The 21527-nt window shown below is 38.4% G+C and overlaps 1 long non-coding RNA gene across 1 annotated transcript; it reads right to left on the reverse strand.

Moving 5' to 3' along the window:
* Window positions 1-3643: 3643 nt before the first annotated feature.
* Window positions 3644-10185, reverse strand: LOC123568279 (uncharacterized). The gene is made up of 3 exons (XR_006691466.2): window positions 10048-10185; window positions 5661-5759; window positions 3644-5105 (listed from the first exon to the last, which is right to left on the reverse strand). It is a non-coding gene; the product is annotated as an uncharacterized lncRNA (long non-coding RNA).
* Between the last annotated feature and the right edge of the window lie 11342 nt (window positions 10186-21527).

Here is a 21527-nt window from a genome sequence, read left to right on the forward strand (position 1 = left end):
TAATGAAAACAGAAAACTGATTTCCTAATTAACATTTTCAGAAATATGGCTTTATTATGTACCACTTTTAGTCAAAATAGATAGCTATGTCAGAAATGTTCTCATAGACAGTGGGCTAAAAGCAGCTTTGATTTCAGTGTCAGAAGGACTAGACAGTAGGTTTTAGAGGGAAGGATCTGTCTCTCCACAATTGCTGTAGCTTAGGTGCTTGGCACAGAGGCTGGCATATGCTAAGCACCCAATAAGAGAATATGTAAACTTCTAGTTGATTCCTCTGTGTCATAGCAAGTGGCTCTCTATGACTTCATCCTCCAAAGATCACGTGGTGTCATGAGAAGAACCTAAATCAAGCACACTTGGCTTTAAATCTCCAAACTTTTACTAGATCTACGGTCTTCAGCAAGATAATCTTTCTAAAGTAAGCCACAGTTTTCCATCTGTAGATGGGGCAACTCTTATAGGATTTCAGCAAGAGTTAGTGATAACAATGGTAGCTTGATAGGGATAGTATTGAATCTATAAGTTACTTAGGGCATTGACTTTCTTCAAAGAATTAGAAAAAACTACTTTAAACTTCATATGGAACCAAAAAAAGAGCCTGCATGGTCAAGACAATCCTAAGCAAAAAGAACAAAGCTGGAGGCATCATGCTACCTGACTTCAAACTATACTACAAGGCTATAGTAACCAAAACAGCATAACACTGGTACCAAAACAGATATATAGACCAATGGAACAGAACAGAGGCCTCAGAAATAACACCACATATCTACAACCATCTGATCTTTGACAAACCTGACAAAAACAAGCAATGGGGAAAGGATTCCCTATTTAATAAATGGTATTGGGAAAACTGGCTAGCCATATGCAGAAAACTGAAACTGGACCCCTTCCTTACACCTTATACAAAAATTAACTCAAGATGGATTAAAGACTTAAATGTAAGACCTAAAACCGTAAAACCCTAAATAAAACCTAAGCAATACCATTCTGGACATGCGCAAAGACTTCATGACTAAAACACCAAAAGCAATGGCAACAAAACCCAAAGTTCACAAATGGGATGTAATTAAACTAAAGAGTTCCTGCACAGCAAAAGAAATTATCATCAGAGTGAACAGGCAACCTACAGAATAGGAGAAAATTTTTGCAATCTATCCATCTGACAAAGGGCTAATATCCAGAATCTATAAAGATTTTAAGCAAATTTACAAGAAAAAAACAACACCATCAAAAAGTGGGCAGAGGATATGAACAGAAACTTCTCAAAAGAAGACATTTATGCAGTCAACAAACATATGAAAACAAGCTCAACATCACTGATCATTAGAGAAATGCAAATCAAAACCGCATTGACATACCATCTCATGCCAGTTAGAATGACGATCATTAAAAATTCAGGAAACAACAGATGCTGGAGAGGATGTGGAGAAATAGAAATGTTTTTACACTGTTGGTGGGAGTGTAAATTAGTTCAACCATTGTAGAAGACAGTGTGACAATTTCTCAAGAATTTAGAACCAGAAATACCATTTGACCCAGCAATCCCATTACTGGGTATATAACCAAAGGATTATAAATCATTCTACAATAAAGACACATGCACACATATGTTTATTGCATCACTATTCACAATAGCAAAGACTTGGAACCAACCAAAATGCCCATTAATGATAGACTGGATAAAGAAAATGTGGCACATATATACAATGGAATACTATGCAGCTATTAAAAAGGATGAGTTCATGTCCTTTGGAGGGATATGGATGAAGCTGGAAATCATCATTCTCGCAAACTAACACAGAAACAGAAAACCAAACACCGCATGTTCTCACTTTTAAGTGGGAGCTGAACAATGAGAACACATGGACACAGGGAGAGGAACATCACACAGGGGCCTGTTGGAGGGTGGGGGACTTGTGGGGAGGGATAGAATTAGGGGAAATACCTAATGTTGATGATGGGTTGATGCTGTAGCAAACCACCATGGCACGTGTATACCTATGTAACAAACCTGCACGTTCTGCACATGTATCCCAGAACTTAAAGTGTAATTTAAACAATTTTAAAAAAAACTACACACACAATAAAAAAAGGAGTGATAACTAATGTAAATACTTCTTGGACATAATAGTGCACAATAAATGGTATCTTTTTAAATTAACTTCCTGAAGATTTTATCATCCATGAATTCATCTACATTTTAGTTGAGTCTATTTAAATCATGCTTCATCGTTCTCACATTTTTCTATCTCATGTGTTAATGCAGAATGGTGTAGGGTAATGAGCTTACATTTTGGAAACCCACAGATCTGGGTTCAGAGCCATCTCTGACACATAGGGAGATGGTTCGCTCCAAGGGAGGCAAAGACAGATAAAAAAGACCCTAACCTATTATTTACTAACTCAGCGACCTTGAGCAACCAAGGACTTAACTTTCTCAGCCTTGATTTCTTAAATGGAAATGATAGTTTAACCTTAACCCATAGGGTTGTGATAAGGATTAAATAAAGGCTCATTAGGGCTTTGTTTTATCTTCATGTCTCAGAGAGAACCAAGTGCAGTGAACACCTAAGGTAATCAAAAATGGGGGATGAAGAAATCATTAAATGAATAAATGAATGAGAAGGAAGAAAAGGTGAGGGAGCAGGGAGGGAGGGAAGAAGGAAGGAAAGAGCATGCCCTACAGATATTTCAGGACATAAGTACCTTACTTTGAGCTTTTTCTTTTAAAACGTAGGGTAGCAAAATCTTGAGGGCAAATCCTGAAAGAACTCATTTGTAAAAATTAGCACTTCCTATAAGCCTGTCATATCATCCTTACCAGACCTCATTAAGCATCTAGAATACCTTGGAAAAGCACCAAATTCCAAATCATAAAAAAAATAGGAGAAAACATTCCCAAAGCAAAAGGATTCTTTTCTATCTTCCCAAGCATCTGTTCCTTCATACTGAAAGATTTCATGCAAAATATATTTCATGTAATTCAAATAATTAACAGAAACAAATATTAAACAAGTTACAGTAGCAAATAATAAATCTCTTCTGATTTCATTACTATTGTTCTAAGCTTGCAATAGATATAAACATTCTTGTACCCAAATTGCCGGCAAAATTAAGAATGTATTACCAGTTTTATTAGAAATAATTATTTGGAAGGAAGAACTATTTGATTTTTTTTAATCATTGAAGAGCAAAACAAGCACTTAGAACTGTGTATTTTTTTAATAAAAAGAGCAAAAAAAGGAGTTATTGAAATCAATTAAACCTTTTTTGTGGTAGAAAGGGAACATCCAAAATGCACTGAAAATAGTCTATTTTGAGCAGTCATAGTTTTCTTTTTTCTTAAACATATCAGACATAGATTTCACAGCTCATAATTAATTCCCAGTGGCCACATCACCATTAATTTTTAATCAAAGCAGAGCTGCTGTGAGTGCTACTGCTATTTCACCAAGATTAGCAGGGGTTTGCTTCCAGAATGAGAAACCATTATTGGTTCTGCATAACAGAGACTGATATCTACAAGGATAGCCAGATGCACCCCGCAGTTCCAGCTAATTACCCACAGGTGATGGGGACCAAGCTCTGTGTCTTGACACACACACATATAAACACACACACACACACACACACACACAAATCTAGTTTCACAGGCTAGGGATTTGGGGTTTTATATTCTTGGCAGTGTTAGACTTAGAATGTATATATTGTTAAGAAGCATTTCCTCTATATGTATAAAGGGAATTTTCCACAATCAATTTACTATCCTTATGTTCATAAACGTATGTGTACAGGAACGCCCCAGAGAGCACAGTAACCTGGCACCAGGGAGTAAATATGATACAAGTTCACGGAACTTTTCTGACATAAAAATCACCAGACAAGGAAGTTATTTCAATGTGGGTTTAAGAGGGCCCCAGGCAAATTATTCTCAAATCCAACATCAAACAACACAAGGCAAAACCAGAAGACTAATGCTCAATTTCAAATCGGCTAAGTGTTCTAAGTAAAAACAAGTACTATCAACTCAACAGAAACCCTGCTGCAAGGAAATTAGGTTTAATACCTTTGCATAAAAGGCACAACTTGGTCATTTAGATTTAAACAACTATAGAAAGTCCAAATTAATTTCTTTCTGGAAAAGTAATGTCATGTTTATTGAAACCTAACAAAATGTCTAATAAGAGAAGATTAAATCTGGCAAACAGAATATAAATGAAAGCCAAACTGTTTTAACATACATGATGAGATATTTACACACATGCATATACACAGATATATCTTAAAGATATACACAAGTATATGTCAAATATATATATATGCTCATCAGAGATTTTTCAAAATAGAAGAATTAGTGATAATTTTAATTTTTATGTATTATTCTCTTTATTTTACAAATTCTTAAAATGAACATATATTGTCTTTACAATAAGAAAAAAAAAATCTGGGATCTCCCAGAAGAGGAAAAAGGCTGATGTTGGGAAGGTGGCATGCATGCACAATCACCAAGGGAGGAGCCAGCCTGGGAACAAAGCAGACACAGAAAAGTACATGTACTTTTTGAGGGAGGAAAATATGGCAAAAAAAAAGGGCCACTGGATGAAGCTGACCCTGAAGGTTACCCGAACTTGAATTTCCAGCTGTCAATACATTTCCTTATTGTTTAAGCTCATCTGGGTTAGGTTTTCTATTGATTACAGCCCAAAGCTCCCAAATAAGGTACACTGGTGAAACAGATCTCAAACCTACCTCGGTCTGAACCACGTCTGTCTAACTCTACAGCCTGCATCTCAACCACTATGCCACACTGCGTCCCCAGAATCTACATGAGCAATGAGTCCGTGGCCAACTAATTTGACTGGCCCTTCCTCCAAGATGCGTAATTTCCAGCTCCCCACTCAATTCCCCGCTTCTAGTTATACCACAGAATGAAGACCTGCCAGTCTTCTGAGGGTGTGGACATGCGGTGCCTCTTCCCTCAGATCGGAATCTTGCTCCCGTCTCCTTCCCTGGCTGGGCTCCTCTACTGCGTCACTCTCCTCGTGGCCTTCCTCATGTTTCCTGGTATCACCTATCCCAAGTCGGGCTTTAGTTTGAGAAACCTAACATAAAATAGACAAATAGTGTTAAGAATAATCAAGAAAAATGAAACAGAAAGACATGGTGGGAAGGAAAACAGTAACCCATTTTCGTATGTCACTAAGAAAAATTTAAAGTCTTTATGTCAGTAGGCTACAGTGAAGAAAAAAACATGATGTGATCCTATTTTATTTTATTCAATTAATTCAGCCAGTATACACTGAACACTTTTTTAAGCTCTGGGAATATAATAGTGAGTACAACAGGATAGTCTGCCTTTTTGGAGTTTGCAATCTGTCTGGAAAACAGACATTGACCAATTAATTACACAAATAAATATAAATATAGGTGCCTTAAATGCCATGAAGGAGAGATGTGTGATGAAAAGTTATTGCGAGATGACAGTGGGACAATGGGTCAAAGTAACAGAAGATTTTATGTATATAAAATATAAAAATTAAAATAAATATATAAATTATATTAATGAAAAGAATTAAAATAAATATTAATTGAATTGATTACAAATAAATAAATAAGCGCACACACACACACACGTGTATATATATAGAATCACATACTTGGAGAAGCTGAGAAGGAGAGACCCAGGAAAGCCAGTGTTGTAAACTCTGGTTTGAGTCCGAAGGCCTGAGAACCAGGAACTCTGATGGTATAAGTCCCTGTGTAAGGAAGAAAGAAGACAGATGTCTTAGCCTAGGCAGCCAGATGCTGAGAGTAAAGTGAAACTTCCTCTACCTTTTTGTTCTATTTGAGTCCTCAGCAGGTCGGATAATGCCCTCTCACACTGGGGAGAACCATCTACTTTACTCAGTCTACCGATGCAAATTCTAACCTCTTCTAGAATCACTCTCATAGACACACTTATAAATAATGTTTAACCAGATATCTGGGCATCTTCTGAGCCAGTCACATTGACGCATAAAAAGAGCCATGACAATTACCTTGCAAGGGGAAGAGTACCTGAGCAGTATAATTCTGCCTGCTAGAGTACAGTGTAGTACATTCGACATGGATTAAAAGAAAAACAATAATAATAAACTAACCAGAGACTCTAGTTAGGCTCACATGTTTGTCTGGCTCTTTTATATAAGTATCAAGGAGCTTCCCTCTTTATATGGTTAGAGAAACACTACAGTCAACAGTGAACCTAGAATCTTCTAAGTCAAAAGTAAGACTGTCATTCTCACACAGCTGAGAACATTTTCAGTACCAGTGTGTCTCCCATCAGGGATAAAACTGAGAGACTTATTTTGTTTTATTGTACACATCTTATAAAATTTCACACAAACAATAAAACTGTAAAAATAATAGAGTGAAGATTCATGCATTTGTTATTCAGTTTAAAGAATAAAATATTTCCAATATAATTTAAAGTGTAAAGTACCCATTTGCTTCTCCCTCTGATCACATTCCCTTTCCTAATACTCAAAGGTAGCAGGTATTCTAAATGCACTGATTATCATCATCATGAGTTTCTTCATACTCACTATAAATGTAATATCCCTAAAGAACAGTCTCAATTTACATGGTATTATATTTTATACTAATATGAACATATTGTATACATTCTTCTACGCTTTACTTTTTCTGTTTATTGTCATACATGTGTGGTTCATTGTTGTAAATGTAGGTACATCCTGTCTGTTAATTTTCACTGCTGCATAATATTCAATTGTATTCATTCATTCTCTTGCTCATGAAAATTTAACATTTTTCAGCTTGAATCAGTCTATCCACATAGTATGTTTCTCCTCTTAAAATAACTGAATATTAATTTTGTCTTTAAACTTGCTTCAAAAACATTCTGTTCATTTCTGCATGATGTTATAGAATCTGCACTCCACTGGTGTGTCAAAAGTCTAGTTCTGAGATTCTGTATATGTCTGTGTCACTTATGGGTGGCTATTTGGTCTGTGTATATTGGGAATGGACCTGAGAAGTTCATCTCTATAGTGATTTTCTCTAGGACATCCTTAAATATTTTTTTTCTTTGCTACCACTGAAATTACAATGGCATACAAGCATGATTACTCCATCGACTCGAGAGAGGAAATGCTAGAAGCCTTTGTTCTTACATGGATATAAAGACATGTCAGAAAAGGCTATCATTATTCAAATTCATGACATGTCTTTCTTCTAAAAGTACTTTAAAACTATATAATTGAATTTATCCTGAAAGTACTTCTGGGAAATAGAGGCAATTTCAGCCCAATTTAATAAGTGACACTGAAGTTTGTTGGATCACCCCAAATCACACAGACTAGCTTTGATTCTTGCTCTAAAATGGCATATCTTCAACTGAACTGTCTCATACAGCTTTCATTTTTGATAGAATAGTTAAAGCCCACATTATTCTAAGTTGTGGCACTAGAAAAGCTATTTCAGCAACCGAATCGACCAAGGCTCCAAATCCCTGCAGACAGCTTTATCAGTTATGGTCCATTTGTCTGGCAATGAAAGAAACCCAATGGTGTTAACAATAGGGAAATTTATTGTCTCACAAAGAAAGAAGTCTAGAAGTAGTTAGCTGATTCAGTGGCTTATCATGGCCCTTGAAGAGCCAGATTCTTTTTTACTCTGCTCTCCCTTCCTCATATCAACATTAACCTCAGGCTGGTAGCAACATAGCTGCAGCAGCTCCAGGCATCACATCCAAATACAACAACATTCAGAGGAAAAAGGGAAATATATCTTTATAATCCTCTCTCAGAAACGGTCCTTGAAACTCCTCGTCTGACCCCACCCAGCAAACTTTGCCTCTAGTTGCACTGGCCAGAGCCATGCCCCATGCCTATCACTGAACTAAACATGAGCAAGGGGATGAGATTGTCATGTTTCTGCCAATCAGGTCCACACCCAGAGGTGGGATTGGGGTCAGCTTCCCCTGAAATGCATGACTATGTGAGACAGGAGGAGATATCTAAACAAAATCAAGGTTCTGGTAGAAACAAAGAAGAAAGGATACGGCATAGGCAACCAAGAGTCCATCAGCATCAATTCTCTTTAAACCCCAGGCTATATACTAAGGATATAGGCTTTATCTCTAAGATTTCAGAGACAAAGAGGTGAATTCCAGTTGTTTTAGCCGCATAACAGATTTTTACAAACTCCAGATCCAACCCCCCAAAAAACAACCTACTTCAATCCCCCAAAATCTGTAGATTTGCAATCTCAATCAGCAAAGTGGATTATCAGTATTTGGTTATTCATAGGCCAAAATAAAGACCTTTGACCTGAGTATTTGAGTTAATTAACACTAAGGAAGAACATTTTGTGTTGTCTAGCTATAATGTGGTTTGAGGACTTAAGCCCATTGCTTCTAATGTAAAATGACAGACTAATATTCGCCATTCACTTGAAGAACTTGCTAATGTTCAATGTAAATTTTAAAGTATATGGAATTAAGTTAAATAGCTGGAAACATTTCCTTTCATTTCCTCCACTTTTTTTTTTCTTTTCTTTTTTTTTTGAGACAAAGTCTCACTCTGTCGCCCAGGCTGGAGTGCAATGGTACAATCTTGGTTCACTGCAACCTCTGCCTCCCGGATTCAAGTGATTCTCCTGCCTCAGCCTCCCCAGTAGCTGGGACTACAGGCGTGTGCCACTACACCCAGCTAATTTTTGTATTTTTAGTAGAGATGGGGTTTCACCATGTTGGCCAGGCTGGTCTTGAACTCCTGACCTCAAGTAATCCAACCACCTCGGCCTCTCAAAGTGATGGATTACAAGCATGAGCCACTGTGCCTGGCCATTTTCCTTTCTTTCCATTCCCCAAGAATGAACTGGCCAAATTAAAAAAATAAATAAAGCAGACTTCAAGTAGGTACTTCAGATTTAACTTTGAACATACAGCTATCTTTTTTGAGTGACAGCTAGGTATTTGCCAAATGCTATAGATAGACACATCCAGACAGCCTGAAGGAAACTTGCCTGATCCAACAGTTTGCATATACATCTCTTTTCACATTCAAATGTTCTTAAAAATAAGTGGATTTTAAAATGATGCCAATATACCTGAAAATGCCAGTTAATTTTAGACAGAAATTTAAAAGACTGCCTGAATTTGATTGAGACAACTGTCAAAAATAAGAAAATACCCAGAAAATCTAGTAGTGAGGATCTGGGCAGATACACTGTAAAATCATCTCAATTGTTTCTAGTGCCAGATTTAGATGCCTGTTAACAACTCACGTCTTTATAAGGAGGCTCCAAAACTGCAAAAGTTTCCAATAAAAGGAAACTTCTGATGCCCATGTGAGTTTTCCATCAATTTCTTCTATGCTGTGATAAGCTTCTGTGAGTCTCAGCTACAGGCAGTGTTCTATTACACCCTTTCCCAAGTCTCAGGAGTTTTTCAAGATTTATTTGAAAATACATGTGGTCTTCTCACTCTGCTTTAGCATCAGCTCCAAGACAGTTCTGCTTTCATCCTTAAAGAACTTCAACGTGTATTTCTTTCAGATAAAGGCTTGCTGTCTTTAAGAATTCCAAAGTGTTTTTGATGTAAATAGGAAGAAATGTCTTTAGACATCAAGTAATGAAACCTGTAGATTTCATCAATGTCCATGGCAATTGGCTGTTTAAAAGCTGTTAATTTGTTTACTTCTGAACAAATTAGAGAAGAGATACCTGGATGGGAAACCCAGGTGAAATTACTAGATTAGGTTCCAATGCATTAAGACAGACTTTCCATGACTTCAGAGCCTGGAATATGATTTTAAGCCATTTTACTGGATAATTCCTATGATTCATTTTGCATTCAACCACTGTGTCTGCTTTTTATTTTTCCAGCACACATCTTCCCAAAACTAAATCCTATGTCTTCAATAGCAGACAGTGGTGAGAGAAACATACACCATGTGGCCTTCATGTGAGTCACCTGTGTTACAGGTCATTAAGGCATTTAGGGAGATGAGTGACAAATCAGGAGTCAAAGAAAGAGGTTACCTGGAATCTGGAAGCGCTTCTCGCTCTTCCACTTCCTCAGCTGCAATTCATTCTCTTCCTTTCTTTTACCTTTTCCCCTCCTTTTTCTTCTTCTTTGTCTCCCCTTTTCTGTCTCTGAAACATAGAAAAACACTTTTGAAAAGCATGTTACTCAGTTGAAAGAACAGATAATAAATGGATCAGTTACAGGGTTTGCAGTCTGCTCTCTCCCTCACCTCCCACGTGCACATCCCCCATCTACTAAAAACCAAAAGCCAAAACACATAAACACAACACAAAACAAAAACCCTTCTTGGGAAGAGCAGCTCTTCCTCTCTCCCCTCTCTTCCTAACCCCACCCCTATCAACTCCCAGGGAGGTTAGGAGCCGCATTTGGGTCACTAGATTTCACAAATGAAGATCAAGGTACTTGTTAGAAATAAGTAAAATAATGTACAGAATTAAAGAAGACCTTGGAAGGGAGAGGAGGCCCGGTAAGTCAAGAGCCACCCTCCCAGCCAGGTGCAGTGGCTCACGCCTGTAATCCCAGCACTTTGGGAGGCCGAGGCAGGCGGATCACCTGAGGTCAGGAGTTCAAGATCAGCCTGGCCAACATGGCGAAACCCCGTCTTACCAAAAATACAAAAAAAAAAAAAAAAAGTTAACCCACGAGTGGTGGCGGGTGCCTGTAATCCCAGCTACTTGGGAGGCTGAGGCAGGAGAATCCCTTGAACCTGGGAAGGGGAGGTTGCACTGAGCTGAGATCAGGACATTGCACTCAAGCCTGGGCGCCAAGAGCAAAACTTCCGGCTCAAAAACAAACAAACAAAAAAACCGAACCACCCTCCCCCACCCCTGACTGACTTCAAAACTCAGTTTGAAGTTGAGAGTTGAATCCAAGGAGTGAAGAGGGGAACTCAGGGAGGGGAGACATGCAGGCTCTATGGGCTGTGGAAGCACATCTGACACATAGGAGACATTTAGTAAATATTATTGAATTAATTAAAAACAACAGGAGTGGAGACAAAAATCTATGTGGGAGCTACAAATTAGATATCCTTATTTTCTAAGAGTCCAATAAAGATTTGAATTGCTGTTAATTACTTTTGCTTGATGGATTGGAGTTCTTTCTGTGACACTCTGTGAGAGGAGAGAGAAAGAAATCAACTAGGCAGATAGGGCAAGGGTCCTTCTAACAAAAAGCAGCTTCTAACACAGAAAGGGGCCTCTTGTGTGACAGACAGCCATCCAGTGGGCCCCAGTAAGCACAGTCCTCTCCCTTCTTGGAAATACTCAGACAAGGAGGCTTGCACAGCTGGGAGTGCCTGCAGCAGCACTGATAAGAAGAGCTACCCTGGACCAGGAGAGTCCACTGTGGAGGATTCTGCCTCCTGGCCTTTTTCACACATGCGCAGTGGGAAGAGATACTCAACGTGGAGTAATTTAAGACTAAGGAGGCCTGGCGCGGTGGCCCAAGCCTGTAATCCCAGCACTTTGGGAGGCCGAGACGGGCAGATCACGAGGTCAGGAGATGGAGACCATCCTGGCCAACACGGTGAAACCCCGTCTCTACTAAAAAATACAAAAAACTAGCCGGGCGAGGTGGCGGGTGCCTGTAGTCCCAGCTACTCGAGAGGCTGAGGCAGGAGAATGGCGTAAACCCGGGAGGCGGAGCTTGCAGTGAGCTGAGATCCGGCCACTGCACTCCAGCCTGGGCGACAGAGCGAGACTCCGTCTCAAAAAAAAAAAAAAAAAAAGACTAAGGAGCCCGCATGAGCACTAGAAAAAGTGGGGTGGGAACTGTCAGAAATTCGAGTCTTATGTAAATGAAACACCCCTCCCTACCAGCTTGTCTACAAAAACCCTTGCATTTCATTGTAAAATGGCAACCCATCTTTCTGGGATCCTTCTCTGTTCCCGAGAGCTTTCTTCCTTTCGCTTATTAAACTTCTGCTCTAACCTGATCTTTGGAGTGTCAGCATCCTTGCTTTCCTCTGCCGTGATAACAAGGACTTCCAGTAACACCCAGACAATGAGGCTGGTTTCAACTCTTTGCCCTGGCTTTTATGCGAGTTATATACACACCTTGTCATCTACCACATTGGGAAGTTGACATCACTTGGTAAACCACAAAGCTGGTGTTAGAATGGGGTTTGTTACTGTTGTGGATGAGCATCTCAATGACAAGATACACTTGCTTTTTAAAAATAAATGTCTCCCTGGCTGGGCTCAGTGGCTTACACCTGTAATCCTAGCACTTTGGGAGACCGAGGTGGGCGGATTGCCTGAGGTCGGGAGTTCATGTGTGGCCAACATGGTGAAGACCCGTCTCTACCAAAAATACAAAAAAATTAGGTGGTGTGATGTGCGCCTGTAATCCCAGCTACTCAGGAGGGTGAGGCAGGGGAATTGCTTGAACCAGGGAAGTGGAGGTTGCAGTGAGCTGAGATTGTGCCACTGCACTCCAGCCTGGGCAGCAGAGCAAGACTCCATCTCAAAAAAAAAAAAAAAAGTCTCCCCAAGAAAACCGTAGAATGCTTACCATTTTCACATGTTATTTTAGAGAAGTGATAGTGCCAAATCCCTTATTACATGGGTACTAAGTTATAGACTTCCAGATGGAATGTAAGAAAATACAAAATATTTTTGATGAAGCAGTAGAATGAAGGTAAAAATGGGTGAAATGTATTTATACTTTCAAGAATGGCAGTTGAACATCTGCTGGGTGCCAGACATTGTGCTGGGTGCAATGTAGCATTAGGAAATGTGGTTAGAGCATCAGAAAATCAGAAATTCTGATTTACATTAGGAGTGTGGTAAATGCATTTCTACCCATATGAAAATATAAGTTGAAAATCATGTAATTCCCTCCTCCCAGGAATGCTAACCTCCCTCTTCGGGGAATCTCTCTTCCTGATTCTAGACATGTGGAGGTTCTAAAGGGGGCTTCACATGACAGGGCTCCATTGTTTTGGCCACAATTGATGAGTCCAGAGATGGGCATCTAACCCAAACCAGCTAGAGATGTTGTTGAAGGCTTTGCTTCTCATTATGTAAAGAAGCTTGTCTGGGAAAAAAAAAAAAAAAAAGGTGTGTGTGTTGCGGGAGGTGGTGTGCAAAAAGAAAAGAAAAGAAAATGAGGGAGAGAAAGAGAGGCCTCACAGAACAAGAGTTCCTATCTCCATGGGCCTGTGCTCAGCCGCACCCCTGCTTTCTCCTGCGGACAACTGAACTGATAAGTTTCCATTTTTTACTAAGCTAGCTTGAGTTAGTTGTTGGTTTTTTTTTTTGTCACTAGTATTCAAAATGTTTCTAACTAATATACTCAATACATTTAAAGTGGTCTATATAAATGAGCAAGGGGCTTTGCTACACCAAAGAATTATTTTATGAGCCTTAACAAAATAGACTTCTGAAACCAAAGACTTGTTTAAAATCCCGAGTTTATTGCTCACTAGTGGAGTAAATTTGGGCTACTGCCCTTGAACTGCAGTTTCAGTACTACCTATAAAAAGCAATAAATACATACATTTATAGATACACATATATGTATATAACTTTTTGTCCTAAGGATCAAATGAGATAATATATATTAAACACTGTAAGTATAGTATAAGTATAGTTCACTCTATGAAAGGTGGTCACTGTTTTATACCCACTCTGATGATCCTGAATTAAAAGAAACAAAAGTTACAGACACGCTGTTGCTATACTGAAAGAATGTGGGTTGGAATGATTAAGGGAGTTTAAGAACATTCCTCAGTCAGATGGGGAGAGAATTATGGCCCTGTTAAGTGAGCTCTTGGTAATTATTCAGAGCAAAGTCAACAGAATTATTTGCCACAGATAATACAGATAAGGGACCTGATAGAGTAAGTAGATTACCTCCTTTAGAGCTAATGCGAAACTATTTGGTAACATGAGAAAGAAAGTGGAAGAAATAACACTTCTAGAGGTAACTAATGCTTTTCTGAAAATTCCTGGGTTTTTTCAGGGATCTCAGCATATTAGTTGGACAACTTGATTAGACTCTGTGTAGATACTGATGTCTGCGCATAGTCAACCACTAGAGAAGGTGCACTATTGGATCACTGGAGAACTATAAAGAGAATCTTAACTATTAATTTATGCAAAGGATTCTGGTAAGTTGTCTTAGATGAAGAATATGGTGCTAAAATTGCATCATTCGCAATCCTTGGTTGTGTGTGAACACAGTGTCACACTTTCTGGATTGATGATCTACTTTTCAAAATTTGGCCAGTGGTTCAGCCTTTTGAAGTAGTTATAAAGGCATCATCACAATATCTAACCAAAGTGTAAAAGATCATCTGGGGCATCTGAGATTATTGCCAATTGAAAATTATAAAGGTGATCTGAAACACAGCTTTAAAAATGCTACTTGGAACTCCCAGATGTCAAATACTCCACAGGAGACGGAAAGTAAACAAGTAGACCTTTCTCTCCACAACCCATTTTCCCTCATCCCTACCATATGAAATAACAAACATCTTCAAATTACCTCCAACCAAAATGCAGCTGTTGTCTTCTGTATGTCACTTTCCCTGAGCCTCCAATGCTGCTCTCACCTCTAAAGCAAAGTACAGAAAATCGTTGTCTGCTTGGAGTTCCTAAGGCATGATATTCATCACCTGCTAGTATGGCCTTTATCCTATAATGTTGCAGGTACTAAAGTGTTTGTTTCCCATACATGACTTCAGGCAAAGTGCTGAGTGTATTCCTTGAGTCCTGGGACTTTGGACTCATTACACCTGTTGAATATTGGAGTTTCCTCTCACAGGATGGACATTTGCTCCCCACTGAGAAGTTGAGTACTGAGCCCTGGGTAATTTTAAAACTGCTCCACCTTCATCAGGACCTTTCAAAAAGTTTTCTTTGTTCTCATGTGGGTGTCACATTTGAAGATAACCAACAAGAAAACACTGAAGTTTTTAAGATAATTGACTTTCTCCAACTACATGGAAGACAAATAATTTAACTTAAAAAATAAGCGAGCCAGTTGTGATAGCCACGGAGGATGACAGTCTGGGAAAAAGATGGCTTCTCTGAGGCAAAGGGGAATGTGCCTCTCTAAAGCTATATGTTGCAGAGGTGGATTACATCAAATCTGGAGTATTACACTGAGATACTTATAATGTTTCATTAATCTGGTTTAACTCAGCATAGGCAATGTAATTTGTTTATCCAGATCCTAGAGCATTAACAGATTTGTGCAAAACTGAAGTTTCTAGGTTGATTTTGAAGATTCCAGATGTTCCATTATTTATTCAAAATGTCAAATACTACATCATATACAGTCTTGGGGTTAGGTTTTCATGTAAGGCTAGAGTAGGATAAAATATACTGTTATGTATCTTTTAATAAAAGAATTAACAAGAGAAAGATATTTGTCTTCTATTCAGAAAAACTATTTAGCACTCATAGAGCTTTGATAAAATCAGGATTGTCAGAATTGTGATTTCTGGAGAAACATTAGAATGATCCAAGCTTCACTACACACCTTTGAAATCAAGCTCCCAATGTTCAATTCCAAAGCAAGTGGGAGCTGGGGTTTGAAATCACTGTTCTAGATTAACTGCTTTCTTGTTGGAGAATATGCACAAGAAAAAAACCGGAAAAATCAAGAAAGAGACTAAAAAGCCTACCTTTGTACATTTCAGGGCAATAATTCTGTAAATTTGTTATCATTGGCAGTCTTAATTCCTACTCCCAGAATCAGCCCAGCCTCAGAAATCTGCATTTTAACAAACCTTCATGTGATTCCGGTCTTAGGCTACCATTTTCAAACATTTCCTGTGGGCTCACTTTAATAAGAATGTGGCTGTTGTTAAGCAAAATGCTTTGTGCTATGAGAGGAGAATGAGAGTTGAAGCAACAATATTCAAGGTATGCAGTATGGTTTCACATGCTATGATTTATTGATAATGATAAGTGATAGGTCATTCTAATCAGTCAAATTATCCATCAGCTATTAGTATTGTGTTCCAGCATTGAGCATCCCATGGTCTGTGGATCCCTTTTGACTCACAAGTTAGTTCCACAATGAAAGATCAGAGTTGTGCCCTGATAGCAAAATCGCTGGGGATAATGAGCATGCCATTTTCTCACTGACATTCTTCTATTAAATAATGTAGGTAATTTAATTTGTATGGATATACATTCTTTCTAAGAGAATTAAATATATTCCAACTCTCAATTTTTAAAGTAGCCCATAAATAGTTAATAAACTGATCTTCATGCCAAAAGGTTCCAAGAAATTCTTCACACATATCACCTCATTTAATCCTAACAACAGCCCTATGACATAGATACTAAGAATATTCTTATTTTACATATAAAAAAGCAAGGTGTAGAGACATCAAGAAACTTTGATACAGTCATGTGACCAGTAAGTGCTGGAATCAAGATTTGAACTCACATCTTTCAGACTCCAGACTCATGTGAAAGAACTAAAGGTACATCCAGGCCTGGCTGATTCTCCCAAATTGAATAAAAATATGGGGAAATGGTCATGTTTTATTGCATGGTTAAGTTTAGACTAAGGAGCAAGAAAGCTGCTGCTCCTTTTCTGGACCGGGAGAGAATAATAGAGAGTGGTCTTCATCTGTCTAGTTGTAATCTAGGGCAGTGATGATGCTTAGCAAGCAGTGGTTCACAGTTTAGTCCTCAGCCTGAGCACTGCCCACCATACACCTTTCCAGAGAGCATCACATGCATGTGTAATGGAAAAGCTCACATATAAGTAAGAGGGCTTCTTGTTTAATTTGAAGTATATTGCTCCAAATAGTTTTCTGTTTGTATATCAAATCATCTGGGCAGATATATGAAACTGATCAGTTGAGAATAGGTGGACATTTTTGAAACTCTCAAAGGCAAACAATGCAAGGTTCATAACTGTAAGCTACCAGGCAAACTGATGCCACCTCCTGGCAAAACCAGGACATTTTAGACTGTGAAATTACAGAGGAGGAACAGTCAGTTATGAATACAAAATGCTAACTGCAAATCACTTCTCTGGCAACCTCAACTACCAGAACATAGGCAGGAACTAGAAAATAATAATTTTAATTAAATTAATTAAATTAAATGATTTTAATTTAAATTAAATAATAAATTAAGTCATTTTTTAAAAATTGACTTCTGAAACAGTAAAAGAGAAATCAAAGCCCATGTGCTTACCTTATACAGGAAAGCTTAGCTGTCACTTAGGTATTACTGACTTCTACTTTAGAAACAATTTTAAGAATCAACCCAAATGCCCATCAATGATAGACTGAATAAAGGAAAGTGATACGTATACACCATGGAATACTATGCAGCCATAAAAAGGAATGAGATCATGTCCTTTGCAAGGACATAGATGGAGCTGGAAGCCATTATCCTCAGCAAACTAATGCAGAATAGCAAACCAAACACTGCATGTCCTCACTTGTAAGTGGAAGCTGAACAATGAGAACAATGGACACAAAGTGGAGAACAACACACACACTAGGGTCTTTTGTGGGGCCTGGGGCAAGGGGGAGGGAGAGCATCAGGATAAATAGCTAACATATTTGGGGCTTAATACCTGGGTGATGGGTTGGTAGGTGCAGCAAACCACCATGGCACATGTTTACCTATGTAACAAACCTGCACATCCTGCACATGTATCCTGGAACTTAAAATAAAATAAAGATTGTTTAAAAAAGAAACAATTTTAACAAATTTGGTAATCAGCAATAAGTGGAGCAGATGCTAGTGTTAAGCACATTTATAGCCCCAATAATAGCTGTTAACTGATGGAGAAAAAAATCTTAAAAACTATCTCTAAAAATTCAAAAACGGAAAGTTACCACAGTGTGAGAATCAAAAAGGGTAATAGTTCAAAGTCCTGCATATCTCCTGGTTATAAGGGTATCACTCTACTACAGCCTATTAGATTCCACTGTATTACTGATGGACACATTAGTCATGGTCCACCAGAAAGTCATTCATTAATATGCTGCGTACTGTTTAAAAGGGAGGGAAGGATATAATCATTTGAGAAAGTGGCAAGGGTAAAGACTTTTCACTGTTACCTTTTAATCTTAGGGCCATGTTGTTTTAGTCAGCTCGGGCTGCCATAATCAAATACCACAGACTGAGTAGCTTAACAGAAATGTATCTTCTTACAGTTCTGGAGGCTGAAAGTCCAAGACAAAGGTGACAGAAGGCTTAGGTTCGTGAGGCCTCTCTTCCTGACTTGTAGGTGGTCTCCTTCCCACTGTGTCCTCACATGGTCTTTCCTCTGCATGCATGCACTCCCCATGTCTCCTCTTCTTATAAGCACACTGGTCCTTTTGGATTAGGGCCCCACTCTTACGACCGCATTTAACTTTAATTATCTTCTCAGAAGCCCTATCTCCAAATAGAGTCATATTGAGGATTAGGGATTCAAAATATGCATGTTGGAGCAAGGAGGGGCAACACAATTCAGTTCATAACAACATGAACATAATACTTACTCAAAAAAATGGAATGAGTTTGAAAATAAAAAGGCAAACATTATCCCGCTGCCTCCCCCTCCTCCAGTTCATTGAATGTCTACTATGTGCTAGGTGTATGGTAGTACTGGAGGAAGATTAATCACAATAGAGGGAACTCACAATAGAGTAGCAAAACGAACAACAAGCTGTTTTAATATTTAATTTCCTGGGAAAGTGAACAGTAGTTTTCAAATGATATTTCTAAGATGTTGCTGTATACAATGTATCAAACATAGTATATGAGGTATGAAGTATTCTGTTCTCTTTTCATCCTTATCTACTTTTATTCCTCTTTTCCCTTCTTAATTATTTCTCTCCTCTTATTTCTTGCTTATATTTTCAGTAACTCTTCTTGTTCTGGATTAGGGCCTCTCATTTAAGTAGCTTGGAGACCACTGAAAGCTTCAATTCACTCTTGCTCATTTAAGAGAATTTAGGGCTCAGAAAATATTCTCACTTTTATCTCACGCTCTTTCTTAGGATGGTGGATAGCAAGGATTCTAGTTTCCACAAAGGACTTGCTTTCACCCCTTTACCTTTCCCATGTTATTAATATTTCAAATATCTTCTGCTTACCTACAGAAATTTATCCAATGAAGTATGATTTCGTAGTCATATAATTCTATAAAGGGACTGAAGAAATGCAATTCTGGTTTCTCTCTTTGTTGTAAAGACCTACAGAAGGCCAAGAAGTCAAGGCAAGTGGTGACAATTTTGAGACCAGTGTCTGCAAAATGCAGGGTTTCTGGCTTACAGAATCACTTGCCACTCTAATGAGATCTTAACTCATTAGCAAGCGAAAGCAGTTGCTGAACAGCTCTAGAATTTCAAGGAAATGTTAAAAGGAATATTTTTTATCTTTGATTTGTGAGTTAAGCTTCCTGTTTTAAATTTGTTTTGCCAGACAACCAAGGTACGCAAGGGAGGGCATAATCTCTGTTCTGCTGCAATAAGCCTCCTGCACACGAGACAACGAGGGATGGGTTATTAATATCCCATAATTTGTTGAAAGTATTGAAGCACAGCTTTATATCAGGTTTTTCTTATTCTTCTTCTTCAAACCTCTTGTCATTTCTCTTATCAAGATTCGACAGCAGTAGGCCCATAGCTCAACTGCCTATTTATACTTCAGCACAAGACTAAGAAAACGTTTCATCGCTATAGATAACTTTCTAAAAAGTTAGATTCCTATTTAATGTGGAAAGTTCAAGATTTGCCTGCTTAAAATTGTCAGTTAAGCAGTCACTGTGGAAATTACATTTACTGAGGGGAGAAGACAAGATTGAAAGGAGAGCAGATGTCATCCAAATGGCCTTTGAAGTAAATTTTCTAATGGGAGCATTGAAATTAATGGCCATAAAATGGACTTGAGCAAGTTCCAGGCTAATGACCAGCTGCAGAGTAAACATACCTCCATCCTGACCACCCCACCCTTCCTATTCTAATAACAGCTCTTGCAAGTAAAGATTTCCAATGATATCAGAATGTACCATGTTGGTTGGGATGAAAATAGTCACAAATTAGAGTCCTATTGTCAATTTGCATTCCAACTTCAGAATATTCTTAATCTGTTTAAATTTCTGGCTGTTCAGCTGAAAGACAAGCTCACCTTTTAAATTTGCTCAATAAACACAATGTTCTTGAGAGCTAAAATTTTAGTGATATGAAGACATTTCTGACTTGAAGGCTATTTTAACTGGAGATGTTTATCTTGCACAATGTCCAGGGTTTCAACATACTGTGCTTGATACATAAAATTCGGTGCAGTGGGGGCAGCTGTCTATGTAGACATTGAGATGTATGTTTTGCTGCTTCACTATTCCAAGGATAGTGTGTGTTTCATTGTAATAGATGACAGGGGAGGTGGGTAGCATCTTAAAAGTGTGAAGCTAGAGGTCATCTGTCTAGTGATTCCAAATCACAGCTTCACAGCTAGTTTCAGGCTGGCTGCAAAGGAACTTGCTAAAAACACAATGTTACAGGTCCCACCCCTGGGAGGTCCTGAAGTGGGCCCTACAGGTTTGAAGTTTTTTTAGGTTCCCTTGGTGATTATGATGTCTCATCAGGATTGGGAACCATTGCTCTAAGTCCAACACTTCATTCAATACAGGCAATTCTGTTCTGTCATCATTTATTCTTCCAAATCACAAACTAAAATTCCTGGGCTAATGGGCAAAATAGACACAAAAACAGACTACCGAAACTACATGTAACTTGGTAAGAAGGCCATGAACAAAAACACTGCTAATAGAAAAACACCAGCTTGGTTTTTAAAAGGTTAAATGCCTTTAAAAATGGATATAGTAAATATAAGACTTCACCTTGAAAGAAAGAGGGGAGTTGGTTTGATGGAAGAGAGTGTGAGAAAGGTTAAGTACTGAGTTTTTAAAAACCACAAATATTGGGAAGAACTGCACAAACATGTCCAAGTCAAAATACCTGGTTAAACTAAGCTAAGATGAACCTGGACAGAAGAGACATGGGATACCGCATTGTGCTACATGGCTGTCTGTTTTCAGCAGCATGAGGGCAAGTTACATTCAGCGAGGGTTGCTCAGTAGTGCCAAAGATTAAAGAGCTGATGTGAGCCCAAAATGATCCAACATAACATCTATGTTATACTAATATTATTCCACTAGCGACCAGCTAGATAGGCACTTTGTCACATTTAGAAACACATGTCATGATATCACAGATCTAAATCAATCATCCAGACGGCATGGCTACCAAATGTTTATTCTCTTCTACTGGAACACTTCTGCCTGAGATAGCCTCATCCAGTTTTGGACAGCCCTCATAATTAAAAGCTCTTCTGTATTTTGAGCTAAAATTTATTTTTCTGTAGTGCCCATTCATTTGTCTGAGTCTAATTGTGTTTCCACATGACACAGCTTTTCATATACTCAGAAAGGCCATCTTCCTTCCCCTTTATCTTCTCTTTGCTAAGCTAAGCATCCTTCAATTTTTCACATGCTTATC

This window comes from Macaca fascicularis, chromosome 1 (assembly GCF_037993035.2).
Source record: "Macaca fascicularis isolate 582-1 chromosome 1, T2T-MFA8v1.1".
NCBI classification, from domain to species: Eukaryota; Metazoa; Chordata; class Mammalia; order Primates; family Cercopithecidae; genus Macaca; species Macaca fascicularis.